Source organism: Episyrphus balteatus, chromosome 3, assembly GCF_945859705.1.
Source record: "Episyrphus balteatus chromosome 3, idEpiBalt1.1, whole genome shotgun sequence".
Classification (NCBI taxonomy): domain Eukaryota; kingdom Metazoa; phylum Arthropoda; class Insecta; order Diptera; family Syrphidae; genus Episyrphus; species Episyrphus balteatus.
In genome coordinates this window covers 77292684-77306285 of record NC_079136.1, presented here as the reverse complement: position 1 = coordinate 77306285, position 13602 = coordinate 77292684, and the positions used below count along the sequence as shown (strand labels likewise).

The window sequence follows — 13602 nt, the reverse complement described above, 5'->3', positions numbered from 1 at the left end:
CAAGAATATGTTTTGCGCGTTTGATTATTATAATTTTTTAATTTGTTACAAAATTAAGAACAAAAAACGAATTTTTAAAGATTTTCTCGATTTTTGGACCTCAAATATCTATTCAACGGTTAGATAAACGAAAAAATAGTAAGTGCTTTTTTTGTGGAGCGTTCAATTTCCTACAAGAATATGAAAAGAAATTTGCGAAAAAGTCAATTAATAAAAAAATTATTTTTTTTTAGTAGAAGCTTGATGTAAAAATGGAAAATTGCAAAGCGGAGTACCTTCCCATAAATATAAAGAGTTCATATTTGGTGTGTATATTCTAGAGGTGTCTAGCAATCGATTTTTCGGAGTACCAAATCAAAAAAAAGAATTTCGATTTTTTTTGGCCCACCCTAATGTAGCTACATTTTGTGAAGCAAGCGCTATAGTCTCTTACATCAACCCTCAAATCAACATGCCGAATAGACAAGTCTGTTATGTCTATTAAAAGTTATCAGAGCAAAGTGAGCAGAACATAAGTTATGTTATTGGATCTTTAAATGTTAATTAAGTGCTAGTAAGTACCACCAAATTAAATAAAGTGCTCTATTTTTAGAAACAATTAATGTTTTGTTAACTTGCTTTCAAGTAAGCAGAGCATTTAACAGAAAATGCCTAAAACTGTTAGTATAAAAATCGGATCCAAAAAAAATTTATTTTGTCATTTTTATTTTTGAATTTTTCGACTTATTTTAATTAAATACCCCTTTTTCCGACGAATTTCCCGAGACTTATGTCGTTTTCGATTGGTTTCACTCAAGGATTCACTCATTCTGAAATCCAATAAAACACTTTGAATCGCTTCTACTCAATTCTGAAATTTTATATTTGTATTGGTGAATAATCAAATAAAAATTGTTTGCTTTTCTACTAGGAAATTTGGTTTGACGTTCAATTTATTTAAATATTAGTGATTTTGAGTGAATTCTGTTTTGAAATCAAGGAGAGAATTTTTATTCTGAGAAGGGTTCTGTCTGTCATATTCGTGCGAATAAAACACTTTTAGAAGGCTTCCGGACGCTTCCGGAGAGCCAATCGAAAACAACATTAAAAAAATAACAAATTTTTTTGAAAAAAGAAAATTCGAGAAAATTCAAATTGAATTTTTTGAGCAAAACGAAGTTTAAGTTAGCAAAGTATGAATTTATATGGAAAATATGAGAATATTTGTATTCTTATTTGAAAATCTCGAAAAACTCTACCAGAACACATTCCATGAAAGAAATGTTTGTCTCGTCAAAAATGCGATTTTAAAATTCTATTTTGACTGATCTATAAAATAAACTAGATCTTTGGATTTTATTTATTTTTGGTTACCCATACTTCGATAATTCTAACTAAAAAGACATTATTATTGTAATATTTAATTCATTTTAAAACGCGAAAAACAATTAAGTGTTCATCACTTTTAATAATAAACACTTCACATATAAATAAAATTCTTTGAATCCATTCATGATGCATTAATTAATAAGTTTGAGTTAAATGCCTAATGCATATGCTTTCGAATTAAAATTGAGATAAGCCAAAATCATCTGTTTAATTGTACAAACATTTTAATGTATTAATGTAAAAAGTACATACATTTTACTAAAACAAGATTTCTAAATTGAACATAATATTAATTCAAATAAGCGGAAATGGTATAAAGAATTGGGTCATTTTGAAAAGCGAAGAAAAACTATACACAAATTGGGGAGACTTCTTTCTTACGTAATGCGCTGTGAAGAGAGAGACCCAAGCGTATCAATCAAAGTATCTTTTGATAACCATGTGTATATGAATGCATCAATTTTCTGCCCTAAAAAAATGTAGTTTATTTTTAAACGAATAGTTTTTTTTTGTCATTTTTTTTCTGTCGAAGTGCGTGGGCCCACACACACAATGTTTTTTTTTGTCCAATCGCTTGACATGACACAAGCCACACGAATAGAAAAAAATATTGAATGAAATTTCCGAAGAGGTAGAAAAAAAGTGTCGATCTAAAAAGTAAACTGACTGTCAAAATTTATTATGGCTCTCAACCATCGCACGTTGTTTCACTATGAAACAAATATTTTTATCTCTTGGGAAAATTGCTCCCCATCTCCATACACGATCTTATTGTCTTTCTTCGAAATACTGCTGGTATTAGGTTTTACATGGAACACATAAAATTGTTTGATTGTGTGAGTTTGGTTTTTGTTTTGGGGAGCATAGAGGTGGTTAAAAAATTGTATTTATTTTTGTTATAATCCGGAAAAAATGTTCATTGATGCAAGGTAGTAAAGGTATATTTCTACAATTTATTAGCTAATTTCAAAGATATTATGTAGTTAAACGTCTGGCAGAACTGGCAGGGCTTTATGTTTATCGAGGACGAGGATATATTTTTGAAACTATACTTCGATTCCGGCGTTTGTATCAGAATGAAAATTTACTTTTTGGCAAATCTCTACCTATCTATATTACTTACACAGCGGTTATGTCGAATTATGGCTTGAACATACTAAATTTTAAAAGGCATGTATCTACACAAGTTAGTATCTACGAAATAAATTGCTCCTATGGTAAAAGTTTCTTAAAATAATAAAGTTTTTTTTTAATTCGTTAAAGAATATTTTTAATTTTATTTTTAAAGAAATTTATCAAAAACTCAAAAAATACTATATAAATTGTTTTTTTTTATTTTCAATTTGTTTCTTTTTTTTAATTTGTTTTAATTTTTTTTGTAATTGTTTTTATAAATATACCTATTTAAAAAATTTGAAAAAAAAATTGGTACGCCAGTAAAAAATATCAATCGACACATAAAAACAAATTTTGATTTTCAAAAAATTGATTTTTCAAAAAAAAAAAAACAAAATTCAAATATTTAAAAAAATAATCGAAGAAAAATCATGTTTTTGATTGTTTTTTTTTTTTCAAAATTTGAATACCTACTACATTTCCGAATGAAATTGGTGTATGAACTTTTTCTATCCACATTTTGTGCATATCAAAACTAGTTTATACTTAATAATTTCCTATTGCTAGAATTTACTTATTTTTCAAAAACCACTGCACATTCTTGTACTAATGACTAATCACAAATTTGGTACATTGAAAACTTGCCAAAATGCCAAACGCCACTGTCAAAGTCAACCTGCCTCGAACCTAACTAAATTGAGGTGACTTTTTACATGTTGGCCTAATTTTTTATTTTAATTTGCCATGAAGAATAGATATTTAAGGTATTCGGTGATTTCGTAAATGTCTGGGTACCAAATTTCTGGCAAGTGAATCATCAGTTGTAGGAACAGAATGAATACAATTTCTGTCCGAAAAAGACTTTTTGGTGAATATGGAATCTTTAGACGTAATCATATCTTCTTATTCGAAAAAAAAACAAACAAACAAAATTTGGCTGTCGAAGTTACAGAGGGTGAAAAATGAATAAGTTTGAAGAACAGAATAAATACAGGATTTATTCTTTTCCTAAGGCTGGGGGGGGGGGGGGCTAACGATAAGGTATTAATGGTCACTTAAAATACCTAAAAAGATGCGTGTTTTATTCCGCTGTCCACATTGCAGAAGTCGTTGAACAGTGACTTGCTAGCTACAAATTTGGAACTACAATTTTTGGTTGTATCCTCTAGAAGCCGCTTCAGAATAATAAATATTTAAAAAAAAAAAAAAAAACTAATCTCATTAGATAATTAACTTTAATCATTAAATAAATAAGTCTTTCCTCAGCTGCAATAAAAAGTTCAACTTTTTTCGAATTTGTTTACATATTAATTTAAAAAAAATGTTTTTTTTTGGTATAGTTAAAGAAAAGTTCATTGTAAAGAGAAGAGATGTGTTTGACCCCCAAACCTATTAAAAACTTTTAAAATTAAAAAAGAATATATTAATAAATTGTCTGCACTTGTTGGCAAAACCACAACACATTTTTTTTCCAGAAACTGCTTCTCTATTCATTTGAGGCTCCCATTTCCAAATAAATAACTTTATACTCCAACAACTTATTTCCTGACGGGGCATTTATACATCTACACCCGCTTAACTCATTCGCAACATCTATCCTATCCCTTTTATATCTTTACTTTAAAAAATTTAGATTTAGTGAACGTAGTATATAAATGTATATGTACATATTTTATGTACATACGTAAATATATATAAACACAGCTTTGCGGTACGATAAGAGTGTCTCCCCTTGTTGTTAACGTTTCAACTTTTTTTTATTTTTTCTTTCGCTTTTGTTTTAGTCTATGACAAAATTTATTTTTAAATATTGTGTGCTATGTGTCTTATTCCTATGCCATTTGCCTACCTAATGTCTGTTCGTATGTCACACACATATTAAATTAGATGTTGGCAAGATATATCACATATAGACAAGGCCGTAATCAAAAGGAGGTTGGTTTTTTTTTGGTATACCTAAATGAAAACATACCTCTATTTGTTGAGTGGATACAAAAAAATATGTAGGCCAAAATTATTATAAAGTTGCTATCTTATGTTTACTTTTAAATTTGCTACATATACAAGTTTTGGTTATTTTTTTTTTTTTTTGTTCCTTAAAACTTGAGTTGAAAATAGCAATAAATATTAAAACAAATTTTTGGCCGTAAAATAGAAATATGATAAAATAAAATGCACGACTTGGCACGTAGTACCTATACTTGCCGTTATGGTCAAAGTAGATCAAATATAACAATTTTGTATAACAAAAAGTAAGGAGCATAATATATAGGTAATTTAATTACACTCAGGGACAAAAGAATAGTTACTTTGTACTTTGTAACTAACTGCATAGTCATTTTATAGAATTCAGTGAAATGTGAGCGAATAACTATTTTTGAACAGAAAATAGTTACAAAATAGTCAAAAATGACTATTATAAGTACGGAGACCATATTTCTGGAAGCGAAACCCGGGACAGATACAAAATTCTTTGGATCGTTTTGAAAATATTGATTTTTTCAAAAAAAAAAAATTAAATTTTTTTAAATAAGTTTTCGTAATTTTCCTTATTTTGATATCAAGATTTTCTAAACGATTTTATGGGAGTGTTTTTGTTGAAATCATTTAAGTCGTTTACGAAATTAGAAATGTAGAAAATGGTTTTATAATAGCTGCGTTCCTTTGGAAATATTTATCTACTGCTTAGTACTTAAAACTACTTTGAACTACTTTTGCTATACTGAAAAAGTAGTTCAAAGTAGCTTTAAGTACTAAGCAGTAGATAAAAATTTCCAAAGGAACGCAGCTAAGAATGTCTGTTAATAACTTAAAAAAAAAAATATTTTTTTAATCAAAATCGGGAGAGCTGTTTTTTATCATTTTAATGTATGACAAAACTTTTAACATTTTCTTAAAAGTTTTGAAACTTATCTGGGTTCTTTGCTCTTCCATATGTTGTTCTTTATTCCCAAATATTTTACTTGGTGTAGCAACCTCACAAAGAAGCTGGAACTAAATAATGGACGACCATTTAAAAAAAACTAAAGCCTAGACTAGAGGCGAAACGAAAATTTTCATACAAAACCAGCACAAAATTAAGCTTTTCGTTGCACAATACGCAGCAAAGGTAACGAAATTCTTACCTGTGCTCGAATATATGGAGATTTTTCAATCGTTTTTTGACTTTGGAGTCTTACAAAAATTTTCGTTTCGCTTCAGCAGCGTACTGGCGTAATGCTTTATCCGAAAAAGTAGAAAAAATTTAATTTAAAATATTGAATACAAAAATCAGAGAATGTCCAAATACGGGACAATCACGGGACAAATTACAAAATACGGGACACTTATACGTCCCGGGTTTCCTAAATAAAAACCCGGGACAAGCTGTAGAAATACGGGACAGTCCCGGGTAAACCGGGACGGATGGTCACCGTAATTATAAGTCACATGCCAAAACAAAATAGTTAAAAATGAATATTGAAATAGTTTAAATTAACTATGCCCTAGTAATTACGTAACTGTTAAAATAGCCATTTTTAACTTATTTTAAAGTTACTATTTTGTATAGTTAGAGAAAAAAAAAGATTTCATATAGTTACAGATGACAAGATGTCGAAGTGTACCAGTGCGAGTACAAGTTTCAAGTCATGTGGGTACAAAAATGGAGACTTTTGTTTAAAAAGAATTAAACTTGTTGTTCGTTTAATTCTTTTTAAACAAGTCTCTATTTTCGAGGAAATATGTCAAATCATATAATTGTTTTCAGGGTGTTGCTCCAAATAAAAATAATTATTGTTCAAATTTATTAACTTTATTAATATGAACAGGCAGTGTATCCAAGCTGCCAAATTCCACGAGCCCTTATTTTGGCCTATCAGCATATTTCGTTCGAACCATTACTTTTGTAACATTGTTTAAAAAAACGATTCTAAATTAAAAAAAAAAAAATATTTAATTTCTATGCATGCATATATCATCCCCCTCTTCCTGTAAAAAAAATGCATTGTATATAGCCCCTCCCCCCATCTGACTATTTAAATAGTCACAAATAACTATTTTAATAGTTAAAATTGACTATTTAATAGTTAATTTGGAATATACTTCGATTGACTGTTAATATAGTCACAAATAACTATTTTCAACACACGTCATATCTTTTGATCTAGTGCACATACAAACTTTAATACGCATGCTGATAACATAACCTTTTATTTGATATATAACACATAACGGTACGTGCTCTACAAGTTACTTAAATTTAAAAAATTGAAAAATACTTCAAAACACCTGTGGAGATCTGTTGCCGATGACCAGCCACCATTGTAGACAGTACCGTAATCTAAGTTTGAAATTTCGACATGGTTGGCTTTAAGAAATGCTTACTTTTTGTGCAGGCATCGCATCGTAGGAATACGATTGAAGAGTCTTATAAAAGGTGAAATAATAAGCTTTCAGATTTTTTATTGGTGTCATTTAAAAAAAATGAATTTAATGGTGTTAGAAGAGAAAAAAGATTGATTTTTTTGCTTTTTTGATGAAAACAGATTGGGTTCAAAAAATTCTAGCTCCTTTTGTAGATGTTGTATGATGTTGTATAGACAAGCCATATAAATATTTTGAACTGAAACATAAGCTTTCAGATGATTTAAAATTCATTATAAGTTGTCATAACAAAAATGGATTTAAAGGTGATAAAAGACAAAAAAGTTATGATTTTTTAAGGTTTCACTTCTACCACGTGTGAATTGCACACATGATTTTTTTTCTCTGTGTCTAGATTTTTTTAAATTTCATATTAAGTAATATTAAAAAATATAACTTTTATTATTTAACAAAAATATCCAATTTCCTTATGAAATTTCGAAAAAATCTTTTTTTTTTGTGAAATATTTTTAAAAATTATAAAAATGTGTTGTTATTAGGCCTAAGCTAAGTATACACGATTGGAAGATCTTCCAATATTGGACGGTTTTTCGCAACAAATTTTGTTCAATTTTTTATTGACCATGTAAACATCAAATTTTATTTATCAAAAGTTTCAGCAAAAAAATTGGCATGCGTAGCCAATTTTTTCTCAAAAAATTTGTCCAACTGCTTGCAATCGTATGAACTCGTCTAAGAACACAATTTTTCGTATTTTCAAATGAATGGTTGATTACAAAAAAATTTTTTTTTTCTTAACTACGAGAGTGAATGCAAAAGGAGTTACTTAAGTCAAAAGAAGTTCTACAAAAAAAAAGATCGTACAAAATTGGAGGCACGAATAAATTTTGCAATTCATTCATGAGTTCGAGACGAGAAGGCGATGTTTGTGGGATGCAGATTGTGAGTAGTATAAATAAGCTACTTAAAGATATAGTTTAGCAAGACCCTTAAGACCCTAACAAAACAATGTATCATTCAAATTGATACTATTTTTAGACCACTTTAGTCTACACCATTTCGGAGAACATTCGTCTAGTACCTACCATCTTTGGTGTTTGACAATTGACAGTAATTTTAAGAACAAAATTTTATGTAAATTTTATGACTCGATAAATGATAGCAACAGCAGAAAAGTATATCGCCCGGTCACACACCTTTTATATAATAGGGGCTATCGTGAAAAAAAAGTTCGCTGAGAATGTTTCCCATATTTTTAACATGGTAACGAAAATAATCATGAAAAGTTTCCCTTGAAATTTGTTGTTATTGGGCATCAATTTTCCAGGGAAAATAAGCTGTCATTTCATAGGATTTTTTGTTCCCTGGAACAATCGATATAGTTTACAATCGCACCAAAAATTCCTAGGGAAAATAATTTTCCTAGGGAACAAAATTCCCCTGGAGTTACACAATTGTAATTTTTTTTCAAGCAGCTTAATTTTTTTTAAAACTGTTTTCAATAAATGCATCTTATTAGAAGAAATTAACTAAATCCCTTGAAGTTTATTATTATCTTTTATTAACAAAAATTTTAAATAATAAGAAGAATTACTGTAACAATTTTTGAACTTTTTTTTCAGCTGACGATTCATTATATCGATAATCAAGCAATAAGCGATCGACTCAAGATTCATTGATAAATAAATATTATTCAATTAATATTTAAAAGGTACGGCCTTGCATTTTTTGCTTACTAGTTTCTGGTTGTTGCCGCGTTACGTTATTATTAGAGACAACACTATTCCGGAGACGACAACGACGACGTGAATAAAAACTTTAAGTACCTACATATACTCATGCAAAATGCGAATAGGGGCAGGGTTTACAAACGGCGAACACATTATTAAACTCAACAACTGAAGACTCTATTGAATACGAGAGATCTTAAATGAATGACAATATGGTAGCCTTGCATCGCTTTTAAAGTTTTTGCTGTGTAGCGGTTGTTGTTCGTGTGTTAAAAAACATGATATTAAACTAATTGCGCAATTTCTTATTTGAATAATAAATAAATACATATCTAAGTTTGTTTACAATAATATTCATTGAGCTTGAACTTTGTATTTCTAGAAACATTGCCACAATTAGGGCAGCGACCCCTCATCGATTTCCACCTTAATTACCTGATAGATTTTCATTGACCCCACTATGCTGATCGATAAATCTCAATTTAGTCTGGTAAAAACCTTGTTAAGGTAATTAATTGATTATTCATGTCCTGTAGTGGTTAGGATTGGCACCATGTTTTAATTTAAATTAATTTATGAAAAACTAATTCCTTAAAACACAAATTTGCTATATAATTTGGGCCTGAAAAGCAGTTACATAAATTATAATTTATTTATCGTTCTTCAACTCACACAAATGTTTTCCACTTACTGCTTTTTTTTAACAGGAAACCAGTTTAGGGATTTCTATATTCGTGGCAATCCACCAACTTCTCATTTACTATAGAGAGAACATTTAGCTTAAATTGCGGGTGGTCTTTGATATTTTCGCGGATAATTACTGATGGAATTCTGACATTTATAAGAAAAGACACTGGGGCACGTTCAGGGACTAGATTTTCGGTCAACGTTACTTTCATAACGGCAATTTAGTTACCTACCGAGTAAAACAAATTAGGTAGGAAACTAATCAAAAACGAGAGTTTTGACTTACATTTTAGACTCCAACCTTTCTGAACCTGTCCACTGTCAATAACAAATAAGAGTGTTTTTTCAAGAATTATTTCCGAAAATTTCAGTAGGTACTTACATATTTGAATTTTGTCGAATTATTTGCTTATACCCTTCTAATCTGTTCATAGTTGCACCAATATAATATAGGTACCTAATAAAAACAAATGCATTTAAATATTTTCTAAGCGACCAACAACTGCGACCTGCATTCTCAGGGCCCCAAAGGAGATTATGCGAGGAAGAAAGTTGTTAGCATAAAGAAAATAACGATGAAAAAAGATTTACTGCCAATTAAAATTCTGTCATCCTTACTTTCAAGGGCCCAAACAAATAAATAAGATTGATAGTAAACAGGGGCCCCAAGCAAGTAAATAGGTTTCTTGAAAAAAAAAATTATATACCTATTATCTTAGAGCTCCAAAAAATATTACTTGAATAGAAAATTGCAATACCTCCAACACTTTGTATGGGAGGTACATGTTCTAAGCGAGATATTAAAAAACAAAAAAAAAATGAACCTTGGAAATTACAAAAAAACCATCTGTACCAAATTTCAACAAAAATTCGTCCAACCGTTTAGGCTGCAGCTATTTGTACACCTTTTTTTGACGACGCACAGACGCACAGACCGACGGACGTCATGACGAAAACCACTTTTTCGTACTTTTCCATTATCGTAATGTTAGTTTTGATTAAAACCTCGAATTTTTTTTTTGACACGAAACCAAAACTTGCCCTATAGGGCAAGTAAAAATAAGTGATAGTATGGCATGTAACTTAATTCAACTGTTCAAAAATGTGATATCTTCATCAAATTTTCGTTATCGCAAGATGAAAAGTTTTTGCAGAATTTTTTTTATCAAACAAATAATTGTCTTGAGCGATCAAATAACCCAAAAATCCCCAAAACAAATTCATTCGAAAGTTTTTTTTACATTAAGACCCGATTTCCTTAAAATTCTTTCAAAGCAATTTTGTATGGAACTTGGACGTTCCGCGGCCAAGAACAATTTTGTTATTTTTTGATGTAGTTAAGTCTTACATACATTGTGCAGAAGTTTTATCCTTCTAACGTTCTTCACAAACCGATAAAATGTTTAAAATTGAACATGTATTTTAAGTTCAACATATGATAATCTGTCATTTTCCCTGAGCCTGAAGACCTTTATCTTGGATATTCAACCAATAGAACTCAAAATATTGGCTTTTTGAAACATCAATTTCGAGTCTATTTTAAGACTTTTTTCTCAATTTTGTATTTGTTTTTTTCCTTTTGAAAACTCAAAAACAAAATCTTTAAGTGGTTGGCTTAAAAAAGCTTATATTTTGAGTTCCATTGGTCGGATATTCAAGATTGAGGTTTTAAATCATAGAAAAAATGACATAAAACCTTATTTCATAATTTAATTAAAATAGTAATTCAATTTGCCCTTCGCATATTGCTCGATGCATTAACAACACTAATATTGCAATATCTTCCATTCCAAATGCAATACAACGAAACGGCTATAGTAAAAATTTTTCCTACGTTATAGTTCTTTCATTTGATACCAATTTCATTACTGGCCGCCAAACGTCCAATATGCCCATTCTCCTTTGTTGAAATTTCGAAGGAAAAACTGAACTCCAGTCAAAAAGAGTGTGATTATTCCATTTTTCTTCCGAATCAAGGGTATATTAGATTTGGAATATAAATAGTCCAATTATTATGATGTCAAGCTGAAAATTTTGTTAGCAATTTTGGAAAAGGATAGCCCAGTCTCTGATAAGTATCCCAATCTGCCAATCTGATCGATTACGATCATACGTGAACGTTTTGACTATTGCTGTCTCTATTTAAGCAGTAGAAAAAGATAAGGACAGGTAGCGGCAATACGTTGACGAACGTATGCCGTGATTCGACCCCTAATTCGTAAAGATAAGGCCAAATTTTGAAACTCGACATTATTTTGGTCGTTGTTATTTAACGGTAGGTACCGTAACCAACTTGTACATTGTCATGGAGGAGGTTATGAGAGTTTATTTTTTGCTATTCGAATTCATCTCAGAAAGTCAGTAGGTATTTCTTTAAATGGCGATTGTTTTTTAGGTCATGTGAATTTAAGTGTCTTCAACTGTATCTAAAAATTAGGTAATCATCTTGAAGTATATTCTGATAACTTACATAAATAAAAATCGTGCTATCGTAGGTATCTTATATCTATGTAACATTCAAAGCCACTTAAAACTTAACCAACTCAAATAAACTCCACCTATAAAATAATTGCATGCTTCACACATCAAAGTAGGTTTTAATTTGCTTATAATCATAATGATCATTAGAAGCCTTCATTCAATAACAACTAAACTTTGCTGATGGTAGACTTTTTTTAATTATTCTGGCTAATTAATCTATACAAATTAATACAACATATAATATTTTGACAGATATGGTTACATGAATGAACCCATAACCAATTTGTCTATATTATTACGATTATCTATTCTTTTTTTTGGGGATCTCCTATTTTATCAAAATGAATCATTTATTCATAAGTTTTTCTTTGTCAAAAGTTACTCGTATGTCGTATCTATTAATTTTTTTTTTTTTACTATCGTATAGCTTTGAGAACCTGATTTTTATTGTTTTCACTATATTATGCTAGTTCTTTTTATCATTTTTTTCTTCAAGTGGACCATAAAACCTCTCATGCTTTGCAAAAAAAAACATGACTAATTCGCTTATAAAGATCCAAAGTCATTTAAACTGGTTTGTCAAAAAAAAAAATGAATAAATAAAAATAAACAATTTGTTGATATCCACACACTCACCGTCTGTGTTAAGTTATTCCTTTTAATTAGTACACATGGTACACAATAAACTTCGTCTTGTTTCGAACTCGAAATATCAATACGTTAATTTTTTGCTTAAAAATTCACTATATTTAATTACACGATAGCTAAATATAAATACAAAAAAAAAAAACTGTATAACATGAGTTGAGTATGATGAACAAGAGTAAAGCTACATTGTAGGTAATTCACTTTATTAAGGTAGGTACTAATTTCTGGATTATATTTATATATCTCCAACACATATACACTACTATAGGGGTCTTATAGCGGCGGTATAAGATATTCACACAATATCCAAAAAGAGCATTTAGCGGGAATTTAAATTTTGTGTATAAACAAAATTATGGTTCAAAATTTTGATTACAAAACAGATATAATAAAATAAAAAAAAAAAAAACAAAATTATAAAAATATTATTTAGCGGCTTCGGAGAGCGAAGATTGTGGGGATATAGCAAATTTTATTTTTGCTTAAATTATAAACAGAATTGCAGAAAAACTAATTAGGTATTTTGTATTTTTAGCACATTTTCTCAGAAAATGAATTCAAAAAAAAAAAGACTGCGGTACGTAGTATTATAAATTTTTATAACACTGGATTCTGTTGAATCTACACAATACAGAGACAGAATAAAAATCACAATTAAAATTTGTAATAATAAATATTATATTTAATTGAATTTATACATAAACATCACAAAGCAATTAGAGATATAAATTTTTATAAAGGATTTATATGAAAACCAAGAGGCGTTGCCAAAAAGTGGGCCAACAGGAAGCTGATTATAACAGTTGGCAGAACAGGAGTGAGAGCAGTAATGAAACCCGCACCCACACGACCGAAGAAAAAAAAATAGTATAGTGAAGAATAATACCGTAATTCCGTCCGACGTTCGAAACTCTCTCAATATGACTGAATGCAATGGGGGGCATAAAAATTCTCAAATGTGTGCTGGCTGTCTGCTGTGTCGCTATGTGCTATGCTTTTTCCTGCTCCAACAACCTCTCCAAGCTCCACTATGTGCAAGAGAGATTGCAAGAGAGCTTAGGTTCCACAATTGGATACACACTCACGCAACTTTCAATAACAACAACAACAACAACAACAACAACAACAAAATATCTAAGGGATCTCCTCTATTTTGTTTTGAAATAATTTTTGTGTAAATATAAATATACAGATGAAATGTGGGACG

At 29.7% G+C, this 13602-nt stretch overlaps 1 protein-coding gene across 3 annotated transcripts in view; it reads right to left on the bottom strand.

Annotated features, from left to right (window-relative positions):
- Positions 1 to 13340, bottom strand: part of LOC129916576 (uncharacterized) — a 118374-nt gene extending 105034 nt beyond the window's left edge. For 2 of the 3 annotated variants that reach the window (XM_055996594.1, XM_055996596.1), the window contains exon 1: positions 12384 to 13327. The gene's annotated coding sequence lies outside the window, so the exon portion shown is untranslated. Of the gene's footprint in view, positions 1 to 12383 lie in introns of all 3 variants that reach the window. The other variant, XM_055996595.1, reaches the window with a different exon arrangement.
- Positions 13341 to 13602: the final 262 nt, after the last annotated feature.